Genomic DNA, 16,199 nt, shown 5'->3' on the forward strand with positions numbered 1-16,199 from the left:
GAACAGATTATCAACCCACCACAAAATCAACCCTGTAACCATTCCTTGAACCAATGGCGGCTTCTCACGGAGCACACTGCCACCTTACCTCTTACCAACATACTGAGGCATTTCAAGGCAAGTTAACAGCAAATGCTGTAGTGTTTTATCTAGCAGAACACAAGACAGGCCAAGCACTTCAAACCCCCTACAGACTACTCCTTAAGACTTAAAACATGGGCAAATTCAGACCTCTCTCTGTCTGTTTTAACAGTCAATTGCCTGCATGCTATTTTGATAACTCCAGGCAGTAAGAGACAAACCTAGTGCAACATGCTGTGTGGAAAACACAAGGAGAAGAGGTGGTGGGTGGCTGAAACCTGCAGTAATGTTTCTTTTTCCAGCCATTTGTTCAAAACTGTCTACATTTTAAATCAAATCTTAAACTACTCAAACATAACAACAAACATCTGACAAAAGTACACAGTAGGTCATGACTTATTAGCACCCTCATTCAGCTACTGGGCCACTGTCCACAATAATGCAACAGCATTGCTCAGGGAAGATAATGGATCAGCTTGATGAACATGCTCTACCTTCCAATGAAGTTCAGCAGCTGAACTCAAGTACCCATTCATATTTGCTGCCTAACATTTTGACAACAAGCCTGCTAATATCCTACAAACGACAAGTCAAATCTCCTACTAAACCATCTATAATTTCCCCCAAAACTGATAAAACAGTACTATCAACCACTCTCCCAATACCTATGACCACCACATTATTTTAGCTACCACTGATGTATAACTTTTAAAATTTTTCTTCAATACTACTCCACCACTGGAATTTCTCCATAGCTACCAATACACACATCCTGCCACAGTGATCTGTACACCTCTGCTCAATCTCTGGGCTGGAAACACAGTGCTGACATTCAAATGCTCTTGGATCTTGCAGTACCTAAATCCACATTTACCTTAGATTTTGATTATGCTTCTGAAGAAAATGGCAGCAGCAGCAGTGATCAAGAATAATACACCAGACCAGTCTGACCTCAGCAACCTGATGAGGCCTCAAAGCACAGCAGTACTATCTCAGTTCTATCTCCTCCTCTCAAACAACACTGTCATCAGGACACAGCCCAGAAGAGCTGGGTGGGACAGCATCAACCAGAGCCAAGAAGTGCCACACCTGCAGTGGTGGCAGCAGCCATCAAGTCATTCTCAACAATCAAAGACAAACTAAAAGAAAAAAGTGGGTACTGTATCAGAAACAAACACCCCACCAACAGATGGAATAGAAAACTAAGACAGAATTTTAAGTGTCTATGATTATTTTCTCAAACCACTAATTGTATTTTGGATCAATCAAATTTGTTCAGTTGCTTGTGAAGTATTTGGGAAACATTTACATTTGATGGAAATCAAGCAAAACAACAATTCACTGTATCCATTATCTTTTCTCATAAGCTGCACTAGGCTATCAACTTCAGCTTAAACAGACCGAGAACTCACACACTCCCCTTCAACGTCCTTCTAAAAGATACACGATAAATCAAACTAGCCTCAAAAAATTTCCTGCCTACATGTCCATTTTCATTCATGAAAGATAAAGAATCTTAAATGTTCATTATAAAAAGAAAGATTAATATCCCACACTGAACTCTCAAAAAATAAATTAAAGCTCTGCTTAATAACAAGGTCATCAAGATTAACCTAAATTTAATCTCAAAATTAATCATAAAATCCCCCAAATTAACCAAAATTGAATGAAGATTTAATAAAGATCATTTAGTCAAGAATTTACACATCATCTATTGTGTGGGCTTGACCCTGGTTCAACACCATGTGCCCACCAAATCTGCTCTATCAATCCCCTCCTCAGGGGACAGAAAAATATTTTGAAGGACCTTTGAGTCACTCACCAATTACCATTGTGGGCAAACCACACTCAACTTATCAGCAATCAAATTTGAGCAGTGTAATGAAAAAAAAATCAAATCTTAAAAAACCTTTTGTCACACAGAAAGCTTTTCCCCTTAAATCTGTTCTCCCAGAGGCACTACCACTGTCTCTGACAGGCTCAGCCAGGGTCTTTCTTGGAGCCTGGCATTGGTTCTATCAGACACAGAGGAAGTTTCTGGCGGTTCTTCACAGAAGCCACCCTTGTCTACACAGAACCCCTCAGCCACCAAACCTTGCCATACAAACCCAAAATACCTATAAAAAGCTATTTTGAATTATTTATTTACATTTAAAGATAAATTACATATTTTTTAAAATTATAATAGTAATTCCTTAGCAGCAGCACTTGGTACTGACATTGCCCTGTTATTTTGATTTATCCTACCTCCTTTATAACAACCCAGGAAAGAAGAGCTAAACAGACCTTTTCTTCACCAGGTTAAAATATAAATAAGCTTCAGACTAGAAGAAGCATGTGTCAATAACTGCCACTGATAAATGGATGTCCATTTACTGTGGACTTCCAGCTCGTCAGCTGAGGATGAAAAGAAAAACTGATTCAGAATTTTAATAACTGATCTTTATCTAACAATTCTGAAGTTCTCACTGCACTTCCTATAGATTGTTACTTCTACAATTTAGAATAGAAACATTTGTTTGCACAACAACATTAAATTAAATTTACAATACTTATAACACGTATTATGAATAGCATTATAGAGATGATGCAGTGGAGATCTACTGACTTATAGGTAAAATATAATATTCCCTAATAGCATGCAAAAAGTCTATATGCCCGTTTTAATATTTAGATTTTAGAAGTGTTCTCCATTGCTTCTTTCTATGCCCTATTAACATGGCAAAGGATTTTTTTCAGCCTCAGAATGGCAGGTGTAGAAGCAGTTGAAAGCATCCAGCTTTACTCTTTAGTTCTGAGATCTGTTTTTGCATCTGACCCCTTCTGATGTTAGGCAAAACACAAAACACACTAGTAATATCTTAAAAGTTCCTCCTCCATTTTAAGGAGCTGGTTGTTAGCCCAGAAACTCATCCACTAGGACCAGGCTGATCATTGAAACAGGAGGAAAACAACAAACAAGAGCACAAGAGAAGAGTTGTACTAGAGGCACACAGGAACGTTCTGTCAGCACAACTTCTCCTGTGCACAGGGCTCAGTTACCAATGGTTTCTTTTGGAACTTCCATGTATGAAGGTGTCACAGTAGGGATTAAATACACTTTTCTCATTCAGTTCAAATGACTACTTGGAACAATCTGCTCCTTTTATTCAAAAGCATACTTTTCTTTTTCTCCACCACCTGCTGTAAAAGCATAATGAATAGTTCTAAATCTATCAAAGTAGATAGCTCCATGGCAAGAACCCAATACAAAATTATGTTGATCTGTGATGTCAGGTAAAAGTTCCGTGAATTTTTTTTCCTTCTCACACTGAGTAGTGAATTCAAAGGTTGAAGATAAAGGTGCTATAGCAGGTGTCTTTTCTGTGGTATACATCCAGGTAGAAGTTCTGCTTTTAAAAATCACACACCACAATCATTTAGCTGTTTATATTACAGTACACCTTGCAGCACAGGATGTTTTCATCTTCTAATGGCTCTACATAATTTCTGTTATGAGCATTTTAAAACACCTTGACTGCAGAGCATTCAGACACCTGTTAAGACTATACTAAGAATTTATGTTAATGCAGTTTGAGAATAAATCTTAATGACTTATGTTAAAATGCTTATGTTAAGTATTACCAACTGAAATGTAACACTGAAACAACCTTAATTAACCTATGGCATCTAAAAAGGCAGAAGATCAGCAGCACTATTTAGTGTTAAAAAAATAAGCATGAAAAGAGCTGCACTTAAGGAGAATTACAGATTCTCCACTACAGGGAGAAGTCATACTAAATGCTAAGAATATTCATCTTCCTTAGAGTGGAATCTTATCTCATAGTACTAAAATTCATTACATAAAACAATTGATTTCAGATAATAGCAATAACAATCAACTAAACTCAACTATCTGCAAATGGTTTTTTTAGATTTTTCTAGATTTATTCTTAATATCAGGAAGTTTTAATCATCCTCTTAACTTACGAACTTCAACATGGAACTTCAAGTCTCAAGAAACACCAACAGCAAAATAGGAAATAGGCAAATTATTCTTAAATTAGTATTATTATATTTTAGGTGTAGGGCTTTTGTTGGTGTTGTTATAGCAGTAAAATAATCTAAACATCTCTACAAATATAAATTTTTCTAAGAAGGAAGTGGACAAACCTCTCCTATATCAGTATTTGCTATAAATCACTGTGAAATTAAAACCAATCCCACCCTCCAAAAGTAATTAAGTTGTGCCATAGCCAAGGAAAAGAGTAGGGGACAAAATGATAAAAAGCTCACCATCTAATCTGATCTATGCATATTCCTTTTCATTGTCTCTCTTCCACATTCCTTATTAATAAATAACTAATTTAATAATAGCTAATTTTTAGAATGGAAACATAGGAACTGGATATTTATTAGGTTCAAGAATGCATGAAGCTTCAGGTAGACATTCTTTCCTGTGCTCTATAGGGTAAGATGCCAGCATTTATCTTAGCCTCAAATGTTGGAAGAGTATGAAGATTCACAATTAGATGTGGTCTACCTGACCATGTCATTCATTCAATTTCTTCTATTAAATTAGCCTCTCTCACTCTCTATACCCAGGCTGGAAAAGGCTTGTACATCTCCAATTTCAAAAAACTTCATATTCACTGCCAAGAGGAATCTTTTCTATGGTTTACCAGGAGTGAACAGAATGGAAAAACAAAAGAGACAAAGGGGAGAAAAGAACAGTCTCTATTATATTGTCTGACTTTCAGTTTCCAAACTAAGCAAAACATAATCTAAACAAAAGTGTCTTTAAATGTCTCTTGTTCTCCAGGGAAAAGGAGTTCTTCTGTTCTTTACTGGAGAGGTGACAACAGGTAGCTGTGAAAAGTCACAACTGCCTAATGTCTTTTTCATCCTTCATTGACATGGGCAAGGCAGCAGAGAGCAAACAACCCTACATATGCAGATCCCTTTTATATAACTGAAGCTATCAAGACAATTTCCATTTCAGTTCACAAGATATTTCTGAAACCATGAAAAGAATTAACAGTTTCATGAAACGATGTATAGATTTTCATTGATATATAAGTTAAAACATCCACAGAACAACAAAGCTATTTCATATTTCAGCTTATAGGCTGCAAGCTTCAGTATTCCTGTGGTATGCTGAGCAAAATTCTGACCAATTGCACTGGTGACAAGAAATTATACCATTATAACATAAAAAATTGGGGTTTGAAGGGGTGGAATCATGCTCTTGAAACTAGTAAATATTTTCATACCATTACCAATAGTAAAATGCCACAAAAAAGTTCTGTGTCTTCAAGAACACAATTGGAGTTCCAAAAATAAATTATTTACTTTGATGTTTTTAATGGATATGTAGTCTTACAATGCTGCTTCTGAAAACAACACCTTTACCAAGACAATGTTAGTGCTTATCTATAGAAAATCTAATGTAGATATCTCAGTCTCTGGCATTTCTCCTAAACATTCTCACAATATGCTGTTACAAGGCAATGGATAAGAGCAAGATTAAAGTCAGGAGGAGTGTTAAGTGAAGACACCCCTACAAACAATACGTTAAAACCACAACATTTCCTAAATTGAGGGTTACGTTATTTTGCAGCTTATTCTCCAAGGGAAAAAAAAAAGCTGAAACAAGGGCTTGGAAATCCTTTTTTCAAGTCCACAGCTCAACTTCTATCTCTACTAATCATGCCACCAACTCAACCACAAAAACAGACCTAGCAGCTACACATCACTGAGTAAGCTGAGTTGGAAGGGACCCATCACAATCACTGAGCTCAACACCTGGCCCTGCACAGCACCATCCCCAAGAGCCACACCCTGCACCTCAGAGCATTGTCCAAACACTTCCTAAACTCTGGCAGGCTTGCTGCTGTCACCCCTGGTGAGCCTGTTCCAGTGCCCAACCACTCTCTGGGTGAAGATCCTGAAGATTCAACCTAAACCTCCCCTGACACAGCTCCAGCCCATTCCCTTGGATCATCACAGGTCACCAGAAAAGAGATCAGTGCTCCTCCTCTTCCCCTTACAAGGATATTAAAGACCACAATGAAGTCTCCCCTCAGTCTCTCCTTCTCCAGGCTGAACAGACCAGGTGACCTCAGCCAATCCCCATATGGCTTCCCCTCAAGTCCCATCCTCATCTTTGTTGCTCTCCTGTGGACACTCTCTATAATTTAATCTCTTTTTTATATTGTGGCACCCAAACCTGCCCCCAGCACTCGAGGTGAGGCCATCCCAGCTTACAGCAGAGCAGGACCATCCCTTGCCCAGCTGCAATGCTGTGCCTGATGCCCCCCAGGACATGCTTGGCCCTGCTGGCTGCCAGGGCACTGCTGGATCATGTTCAACCTTCTGCCAACCAGGACCCCCAGGTCCCTTTCCATGGCACTGCTTTTTAGCATCTCATCCCACTCTATTAAAACTTTGACAGTTTAGCCATAAAGTAGTGTGACAGGGGACAATACAAGTTATTTAAAGTTTGTTCTAGGACTCATCTCTTTTATTATTAGTTATTAAAAGTTCTTCAACAGACAAAAGCAAAAGCTTCCAGCTAAACAATAGGAGCAAGTATTCAACAGAAAAAGTCTCCTATTTGAGCACAATAAACACTAGTTACCACAGCATCAGTGCAGAAACCAGACAAATGAGTAAATGAAAGAGTACATAAGTTATACAGACTGAAGTTTAAAAAGAGCTCAAGGAACAGATAGGGTACAGAGCTCAAAATCAATGTGGACAACATGAAAGCTGAGGACTTCCTAAGGGGAGGTAACCATAAGATTGTGTATAAAATATTAAATTGTCATGCAAAAAGGAAGATCAAATTAAATGCACGGAAATGGAAGAGTTCTGACATTGAAAATGACAGAAGCTTTACAAAAGGTCATTTCTGAAGTCTCAGAAGGAGGTAAGTCTAAGAAAGTAGAGAGATGATGGAAGGGTTCAGTCATCGTGTAAATCCAGAGTCTCAAGAGGATGATGAGACCCTCTCAGAAGAGATCTTTTGAGAAATAACATCAAGGTACATAAAGAATTAATCTAGCAGTAAATCAATCACAAAACCTGGGCACATGAATAGGAGGGGCAATGAGCAATACTGAGTTTAAAAATATACCTTCACACACACAGGCACTGCCAAACTAAAAGCCAAATCTTTGTGTATCAGAAGTGAAGATACTGCTCTAGTTTCTTATTTTGTAGTAAGAAAAGGGGTAGGTACTTTAATATGAGTCATATCTTTTCATGGAATCCAGCAAGATGAAAGGAAGGTTAGAAAGAACAGTGTAAATGTATTTTGAAAGCATTGGAGTTTTCTATACCCACAGGAAACAGCTAAGCTTCCAAATTTAGTGAAAGATCCAATGAGATACAGACCAACAAATAACAAATTCGAGATATAACGGGCCCCAATCTACAAAATCAGAGAATAGTTGAGTGTGGACCATTTGGTCCAACCCCTCTGCTCAAGCAGAGCCATCTAGATAGAGACAGTTGTCCAAGACCATGCCCAGACAATACCCCCAAGGATGGAGATTGCACAATTTCCCTGACCAGCCTGTGCCAGAGTGCAGTTACCCACACAGTTAAAAGAAAAAACAACCAAAAAAACCAAACAAAACAATTCTCAAACAAAACAACAATAACAATATTTTTTTAAATGTTTATAAGTGTTTCCTTGTGCTCTGTGGCACTCTCCCTGTTTGTAAGACAGCGTCGACAACCTCACTGATGTCCAAGCAGACAGTATTTACTGATGTTCCCTCACAGATTTGGAAATGGCTTCAAATATGAGCTGTTCCATCATCTTCCTAGAATCAAGGTTAAATGGAGCAGCCTATCCTTTCCTGTGCACCCCTTGCATAATTTCCTATTAAAATGGTGTCTTATTTTAAACATTTTTCAGTGTCTTGGTTTGAAATTGCAACCTAAGACACTCAGCAATGCTTCATACTTTCCCTGGTGTCAAATTGAAGCTCTGCATTTCCTTACTGGCTTTAACACCTTTTATTCAATCATAAAGACATGTATAACATTGCCTTCTGCAACGTTATGGTAAAAGATTGATTAAGCATCACAGAAAATCCAAGATTAATACCAGAATTATATGTAAACTTTTCATAATAAACAAGCTGAGAACAGCAAACATAAAGAAATAGAGATTTCTCTTTTATCTTCTGTTTTCTACCTTTCCTCTTTAGGCTTACAAATCTAAGTCTTCCTTTACAGGTGCCCTACAGAATCAAATGGATGATTCATGTCAGACACTCCTCTTTCTATTAGTCGTTACTTCATTCTTCAGCAGAGTAAGATTTATCAAAATACTTCCTAATTTTGGTGAAAATATTTTAGGTAGAATACATTGGGAGAGAGTAATCTTACAGCAAAGCTCTTCAACACACTCAGAGAAATATACACGATGCTAACAACTCACTTTCTTCCTTTATATCTTGTAGCCAAATCACTACTTGCAGTTGGACTGATTTAGAATATAAATTGTGCATGTAAGCAAATAATGTGTCTCTTTTCTCATCAGATTTGGTCCTCAGCAAGACCTCTGATGAACAGAGAGCACAAATCATCACACCATTTTGGATAAAACTTACTGATCTGCCATCAACCTTCGCTTTACTTGTGCAATTAAACAACCACTCTTAACAGAGAAATTGCAATAGGCATATATACTTCCAGCAAGAAATCGCTATTTAAGGGTAGAAATATTTATAATCAGAATAGTAAAAATACCAAAATTTAACAAACAAATATAATGTTATTTTATGGCTTCCCAGGGAATTGAGCTCAAGGATCTTAAACTTGTGTTTTTATCTGCAAATCTGCACTTGAGTTCCAATAAAACTAACTATTACAAGAAAACTTAACTGTATTATAGTATTTTCCAAGCAGATACAAGTTGTATTTAATCTCTCCACTTAAATGGAGAAGCATTTTCACTGGGTTGGCTTTTTATAATAGTGTAAGCCTGAAGGTTAGATCTACTTTACACTGTGCAATAAAGTCGTAGCTTTTGAAGCCAATCATCTGTGCGTGTCCTGAAGGCACAGTGCCCAAAGCACAGCAAGGAGAACAGAGAAACACTATTCTGACAAATCTTACCACTTTAGCACACAAGTGAAGCCATATCCCTTCATGCTACGCATTGCACAGAAGCTAAGTGCAAGAAAAACTGTGGCTGAAAACTGTCCTGGTAGACATTGATAGACACTGCCAGTACTAGTCAGAGCTTAAATTCGCCACTCAGTCTTTAGATTTAAGGCTGAATTAAATATTTTCAGGAAAACATGAGCTTGATGCTACATAATAGCTAAAAGATAATTCAAGTGTTAAAATAGAAAATTTAGAAAAGAATACTGAACATTTCTTCACAAAATTATAAACCACATCCAGAATTCTTGTGTGGTTCTAGTTTTCCACATCCTAAAGGTTATAATAGAAATAATAAAGGCTTGGAGAGCATTTGAAAAGAAAGAAAAGAAATCTCACACTTCTCTATCAGACTAACTTCTCTTTTTGCAAATTAGACAAGGCATTTACATATTCAACTAGAACATGTACAAGTATTACATGCCCATATTTTCACACTAGCTTTTCAGTTATCCTTTGGTAGTACATTCACAAAGGTGTTTATGACAAAGCATTTTTTGGTATGACATTACCTAAAACAGCATGCAATTTTCTAGGGAAACGAAAGAAAGGCTGCAGCAGGATAAGCTGCTAAAAAGTATCATTTTAAAAATTCCTAATATATCTCATCTGAGAATGAAAACCTCATAGAAGGAGAAAACATTCAAAGAGCTTCACCTTTGGGGCTTGTTTTGGTTTTTTAAAGCCAGAAGAAAAACTGTGAACTGTTTCAGTGGACAATGTGTGTTCTAATGCTTGCATCATTTGTCACTATAAATCTTTCAGAAACAAAAAATTAAAATAAAAACACTAGCCTCTCCACAAAAGCTGTATTCTTCTCTGTTTCATAATTTTTCTGTATTATAACTTAAAGCTCAAAATTGACTCTGCACTACCAAGTTATCATTTAAAGGTTAAAACACAGAACATAATGTAGAGCTACACATTCAGAAGAAAATACTTCATAGAGATTAAAACCCAAGAAAAGCATAAAAATTTTAATACAATATAGAAATCAATACTCAATAGACAAAACATAATCTGGATGCAATGAAGAAACAAGCATAATAAAAATGTTGCTCATTTTGAAATTAAACACGTCAGTACCAGAGAGATATAGGCAACTTGCAATAAAACAGCCTCAAATTGTGACCAAAATTTTCCTCCCTCATTTTTTGCCATATCACAATACACCCCAAAACATGTATGAGACAATGGAAAAACAGCTATGTTTTGTTCATACCATTAATTTGTTAAGAAAAAAGAAGTGACAGGTACTGAAAATTGAGAATGGCTGATTCAAGTTGAAGTACATCACCCACAAGCATGGTGAGGTTCTGTCCCCTCCTTGCATATACTTTGAAGGAACAGACTCCAGATATTTTTGTTTGCATGTCACCTCTGTGTGTCCTCACGTACAAATACACTTGCAAGCCCTTTTTCTGTGGGGTTGACTCCATCGTACCCCTCATCTGAAGTGGTCTCCTTCTGTCTAAACTGAACCTCAGCCTGCCTTTCTGACACTCTTAGAGAAGAGCAGCACAAGTTACAACCACCCTTTTACTCTTTCACTCCACACTTGATCTCAGGTCAGCACTTCTTTTCTCAAGTATCACAGGTACCATCATTCAATATTGACATGTTCCTTCAAGCCTCTTCATGTGTCCTTCACTCCTGCCATACCCAGGTTTTGAAGGATAACTAAAAAGCTTCTCTGAAAAACACTCTCTTCCAGCTTTCATCTCCCCTTAACCCGTTCACTTTGGTGTCTCTTTTCTGCCCTTGACAAATGAGTCTTCTCCCACATTTATCTATTCACAGCGCTGCTGAAAAGCCTTTTTTTTAAGTCTTTGGCTGTATTCCACTTTCACTTCCTCTCTCTCTATTTTCAAAGAACAAACTTTATTTTTGTTACCTTTCACTGTTTATGCCCACTTAGAGAAAGCCAGCCAATTCAACTCAACAAAACTCATGGCAGCAACTGGCAGAAACCCATTCCTCTGTTGCTGCTGTTGGATTTGCTTTCCGCTGGTTTAGACAGTTAAAACAACACAGTGGGTTAGAGGGGAAGAGGGAATGAGGGGTTAAATAAGCACCAAAAAAAAAAAAAAGAAGATTACAGGACTCATTGCTAGAATAAGAAATAAGACAGATGTGTTTAGAGGGAGATGAGAAAGCACAGAGGCTTTGGAAAGCAAACCCTTTGGTTGTATATGCTTCCTCCTTGTACTTGCCCATAGGTATCAAGTGTGGGGAAGAGGAAACTTTACCATATATTCAAAGTTGCCAACAACATCTGTTTAAGAGTCAGAATGGTCAACCTGGCAAAGGCACAAGTGTTGTGGGTGGCTAACAAAATGCAACCTTTTAGACTTTTTTAAAGATATTTTAGTTATAGCTGCCCTGATACCATCTCTGAAGTTGAGAATGAAGTGCAAGTACAGCTCTGAGCTGAGAGCCACACCGAGAGGCCAACATAATTGTTCTGCAGTCTTACACTGCTTGCATCTCATACCATCTACAGAGCAAGGAAAATTGAAAATTGCTTTGCCAGCACATCTTTTACTATCCAAGGACAGAGGGAGACATTTGTCAGCACCTTCTCTGTAGTGACTGGAGACCCAACATTGTCGGGTTTTCGGCTGTTTGAAGGGCCTGGAAAGGCCCGGAGTGGCCTTGGGGCAGCCCGCGTATCAAAGGACGAGAAGAGGCTTCAGTTCTTCTTTCGGTCTTTATGTTTATTAATTGTTTATCTAAAAGATGTTCTTTCAGCCCGACAGAGGTCTGCTCAGCAGTCAGCCATGAGCACACTGTGCTGCCCTCCGGGCAGCCACCTATCTTTATACCCATTGTTACGTGTACAATATTTATCATTTTTCCCCAATACCATTTATTCTTATTACCCGGTGCACTTTCAGTAATAACCAATCCAAAAGTGCCACCATCACCAAAGAAGATGGAGGAGAAGAAGAAGAAGAAGAAGGACAGGACACACCCCAATTCCTCCATCTTACTTCTCTAAACCCCCCTGTACATAAATCCTAAACCCTGTGTCTCACCTTCTAATTAACTAATCCCTTCACCATTCACCCCGGTGAAGTCCTCCTATCCTCATACAGGTGTCGTCTCCTGTGTAGGGTCAAAGTGCAGCCACCAGACACTTCTGGCAACATTCCAGGACTCCCGAGCCCCCCAAGGGTGGTCTCGGTGGCCCGGCACCTCAGGACTGAGATCCTGAGATCCCACACAACATTACTCTTTTGCTTTGATCTTTATACCAGTCCAAATTGGTACCAGCTAGAGTTAACTTGGTAGACACCAACACATCATTACAGCTGCAAACTCCTAGAGACAGCCTTCATTTTTGTGATCCAGGAAGGGAAATATGCTTCAGGGGTTAGGGGAAAGTTGAGGCATATCAACACCATTTTGATCCCATTAGCACAACATCTTTCTTGTCCACAGCCCTCTCACTGAAGAGAACTATCACATTCTGGTGGCAGAAACAATCACCTTCAAATCAGGATAAATCACAGAATGGGGTGGATTGGAAGGGATCACAGGGGATCATCTGGTCCAACCCCCTACTCAAGCAGGGTCAGCCTAGAGCATGTTACTCAGAATGCTGTCCAGACAGTTCTTGCATATCTCCAGTGAAGGAAAATACACAGCCTTTCTGGGCAACCTGTTCCAGTGCATGATGACCTATTCAGCAAAGAAGTTCATCCTCATTTTGGGTGGAACTTCCTGTGAATCAGTTTCTGACATTGGTTGTATTGCTCAGCTGAGAGAAATACTACTGAGAAGAGCCTAGCTCCATTCTCTAAACACTTTCCTTTGAAATAAGAAACAAAACAAAAAAGAATGTAAAAATTCATTCTCAGGGACGCCGAGATCAGTTGCATCAAGATGAGTTATATTTTGTAGAACAAAATCACCCCTCAGATTTGCTGCAAGATTCTCTAATAATCCATCTCATAGACTAATCAACGTGGCATAGCTAATTTTTAGCACTGGCTGTGTTCTGAGGTCCTAAATTTGACACACCCTTTTGCAGACTTATATCAGAATATGCTGATGATTGATGCCATTTAGGAGGTACACTGAGACAGTCCACTAACAAATCTATCCAGAATAATCCCTAAATTCCTGCTCTGCAACACCAGCAATTGTTTTCAGTCTCTTCAAGAAGAGCTCAACAGAACAGATCATAAGAATGGGTATGAGCACACATGCTCCACATTTTCAAAGCTCTAATTGGTGTTACCCTTCAATCCACACAGTAGTTATCTATGCTGGTGTCTTCTGTCTAGATAACTATTGTTAATACTTTTTAAATCCTGAGGGAAGCAGGAATTGCAAACTGGCAGTTACAGCGTGCTCTTACTGCAATTGGCATATTTTCCATCTCTAGTAATGCTTTTGTGAGTCAGTAGCAGAGCATTTCCAAAAGAGAGTTCTAACAAAACAATCCACATCTGTTCTCTTTCAGCAACACTCTCAGTAGGTCTCTGACTTACTATGGCCACCTGATAAAATTGGATGCAGCACCCTCCTTCTAAGCCCAAAAATCACAATAATAGCCTACACAGCAGCAATATTGGATCTACCCAGGGATCCCTCATACTCTCTGGACATCTGCTGTTCAGTGCTGCTACTCTACAGACTGAATATCCTGCATCAGTCTGGGCCCACCTACCTTGCACGTAGCTCTCGTGCGACTCCCCACTACTCTGAGTGTCATTTCAGACTACAGATGGCATCCCTACCCCAGCTGCCACTGCTGAGTCACACTGCTCTGCCATTTGCTCACTTTGAATACACATTTGCTAAAACAGTCACAAAGACTGAAAGCTCATCTGACTTATTGTACCCAGATTTGTTTTGGTATCAAACATCACGGTTTTTTTCTTACTTACTGCCAGGTTTGTCACGTCACAGTTGGTCAGCAGCAATTCACTAGAAAAGGACAAGAAATGACACAGAAATGAGGTTTTACTCAGCCTCACTACTTCAGGATGCTTCCAAAGCACCTGCATGCTGGCCAGAGCGGCCCTTGGTGCACACAGGCAGCCTGGGACCCAGCTGTATTACAGCTGAGTGGAGCACAGCTGCATGCAGATATGGCGAGCAACAAACTCACACAGCACAGGCTTCAACCCAGAGCAGTCACAGCCTAATGCAAGACATTTCATTTCCAAAAACTGCTGTGGTTTGGTTTTTACACACACATCAACAGCAGCAGTAATGAAATTTGAAAGCTGATTGCCAGAAATATTTTGCTACCAGCCTTCTAATCCATCCACTTCAACCCACTCAATACTACTACATTCAATCCATAAATTAGAGAATTAGAAAATATTAAAAAGCTAAAGTGCTAGAAATAAATTAATTTGTTAGATAACAGGCAACCCAACATAAAGGAGACTGACTGTCAGAAAAAAATTTCATTGCTTCAGCATTCAGTTACAAAAAGGCATACAGGTCCAAATCCATTATAATTTTTTGTGCAGGCAAGATAAGTGTTCTCAAATATTATTCAAGACATATGACTACCCACCACATGATAGTTTTGCAATTAATACTTATAAAAATAACAGAAGAGAGAATCTTCACTAACTCTGAATCAATTGGCAAATAAAACCCACGAAAAGACAGGATCCCATTTAATCCTCAAATCTCCTTTGCTAGAGTAGGAATAGCACTGTCAGGATACACTGGCAGGGTTTTAAGAAAAGGAACTTTCACCATACCGATGAAGCAAGGCCATTTCCTCAGCTCACCCCATCATCCTTAAATCTGTACATTATAGAGAGGAAATACAGAAGAATACATGAACTTTATACCACCAAATCCAACCATACTTGTTTAGAAATAGTGAAAGACTATTAGAAGCAGTTCAGATGGCAGAAGACAAAAAGAACTAAAGACCTTTTCCCTTAGGCCAGAAAGTTTTTATATGAATTCTACTCTGAAGAGGGTTGTCCTTTTTTGCCAGCAGGAACAAGTGGACGTCTTCATTCTTTGATACAGTAATTTAATTCTTTGCTGCTTTTAGGTCTTGCAAACCAGAAATTCACAACTCTAATTTCAGAAAGTAAGCAGAGGAGGATCTAATTTGAATTAGTTTTAAATTATACAGCCATAAATAAATTAAGTTTATTCAATCAACATTTTCAGGTCACCTTTAAACCTCCTGCTACCAATTCATATGCTGGACTAATTGCTTCAGATTCATCTTTCTTTCCTCTGAAGAGGAAAATCATGAAAATTAAATGCTCTTACATTTCTACAAGATGCAAACACTGGTGCTTTAATCTGCAAGCAACTAGCTGACAGAAAGTAGTCAGAGTCTTGAATATACTGGATGTACAAATATACTAGTTGGCCTATGGGTGGGGGCACCGAACATTGCTGCTGATGTAAAGAATTCAAGAAAAAGAAGGTGTCAGTTCAAGAAGAGAAAGAAGATGAGGAGCAGCACTGGAGTGACACAGTTCTGCCCTAGGATATAACCCTGCCAAAGAGTCCTCTCGTCATCTGTGCCTGAAATATGTATAATCAATGTGAAGTAAACCTTAGTTGTTACTCAGTATTAAATATAGTAGGAATACATAAGTGCAGATTGATGCTAAAATTACAAGAACTTTTTAACACAGATATTTGGGTTGAGATGTTATGCATACAGGGGCTATTTACACACATGGCAATGCTTCAAATGCAGCAGCCTTCTTCAACTCAGGCTGTCAAAAATAGAAGGGAATGGGTAGGAGGAGAGGTGCTCCTCTTTATCAGCAGCATCTTAATTTCAATGGATAAGGTGAAAGAAAAAAAAAGGTATTAAAATGTGCAAGAGAAGGATAACAGTGAATAAGCATTAGATGTTATACTTGATTTTTTCCAAGAAGAAAAGACTTGATATCAAATTCTTTTTATATAAGTCATCAATACAAATCAAACAGAATGAATACTTGGAA

The 16,199-nt window shown here is 38.4% G+C and overlaps 1 protein-coding gene across 7 annotated transcripts in view; it reads right to left on the reverse strand.

The window, feature by feature from the left end:
* The window catches only part of PTPRK (protein tyrosine phosphatase receptor type K), a 388,545-nt gene that overhangs the window by 299,021 nt on the left and 73,325 nt on the right, over window positions 1-16,199 (reverse strand). The gene's annotated exons all lie outside the window — the stretch shown is intronic.

The sequence above is a fragment of the Zonotrichia leucophrys genome, chromosome 3, assembly GCF_028769735.1.
Source record: "Zonotrichia leucophrys gambelii isolate GWCS_2022_RI chromosome 3, RI_Zleu_2.0, whole genome shotgun sequence".
Lineage (NCBI taxonomy): Eukaryota > Metazoa > Chordata > Aves > Passeriformes > Passerellidae > Zonotrichia > Zonotrichia leucophrys.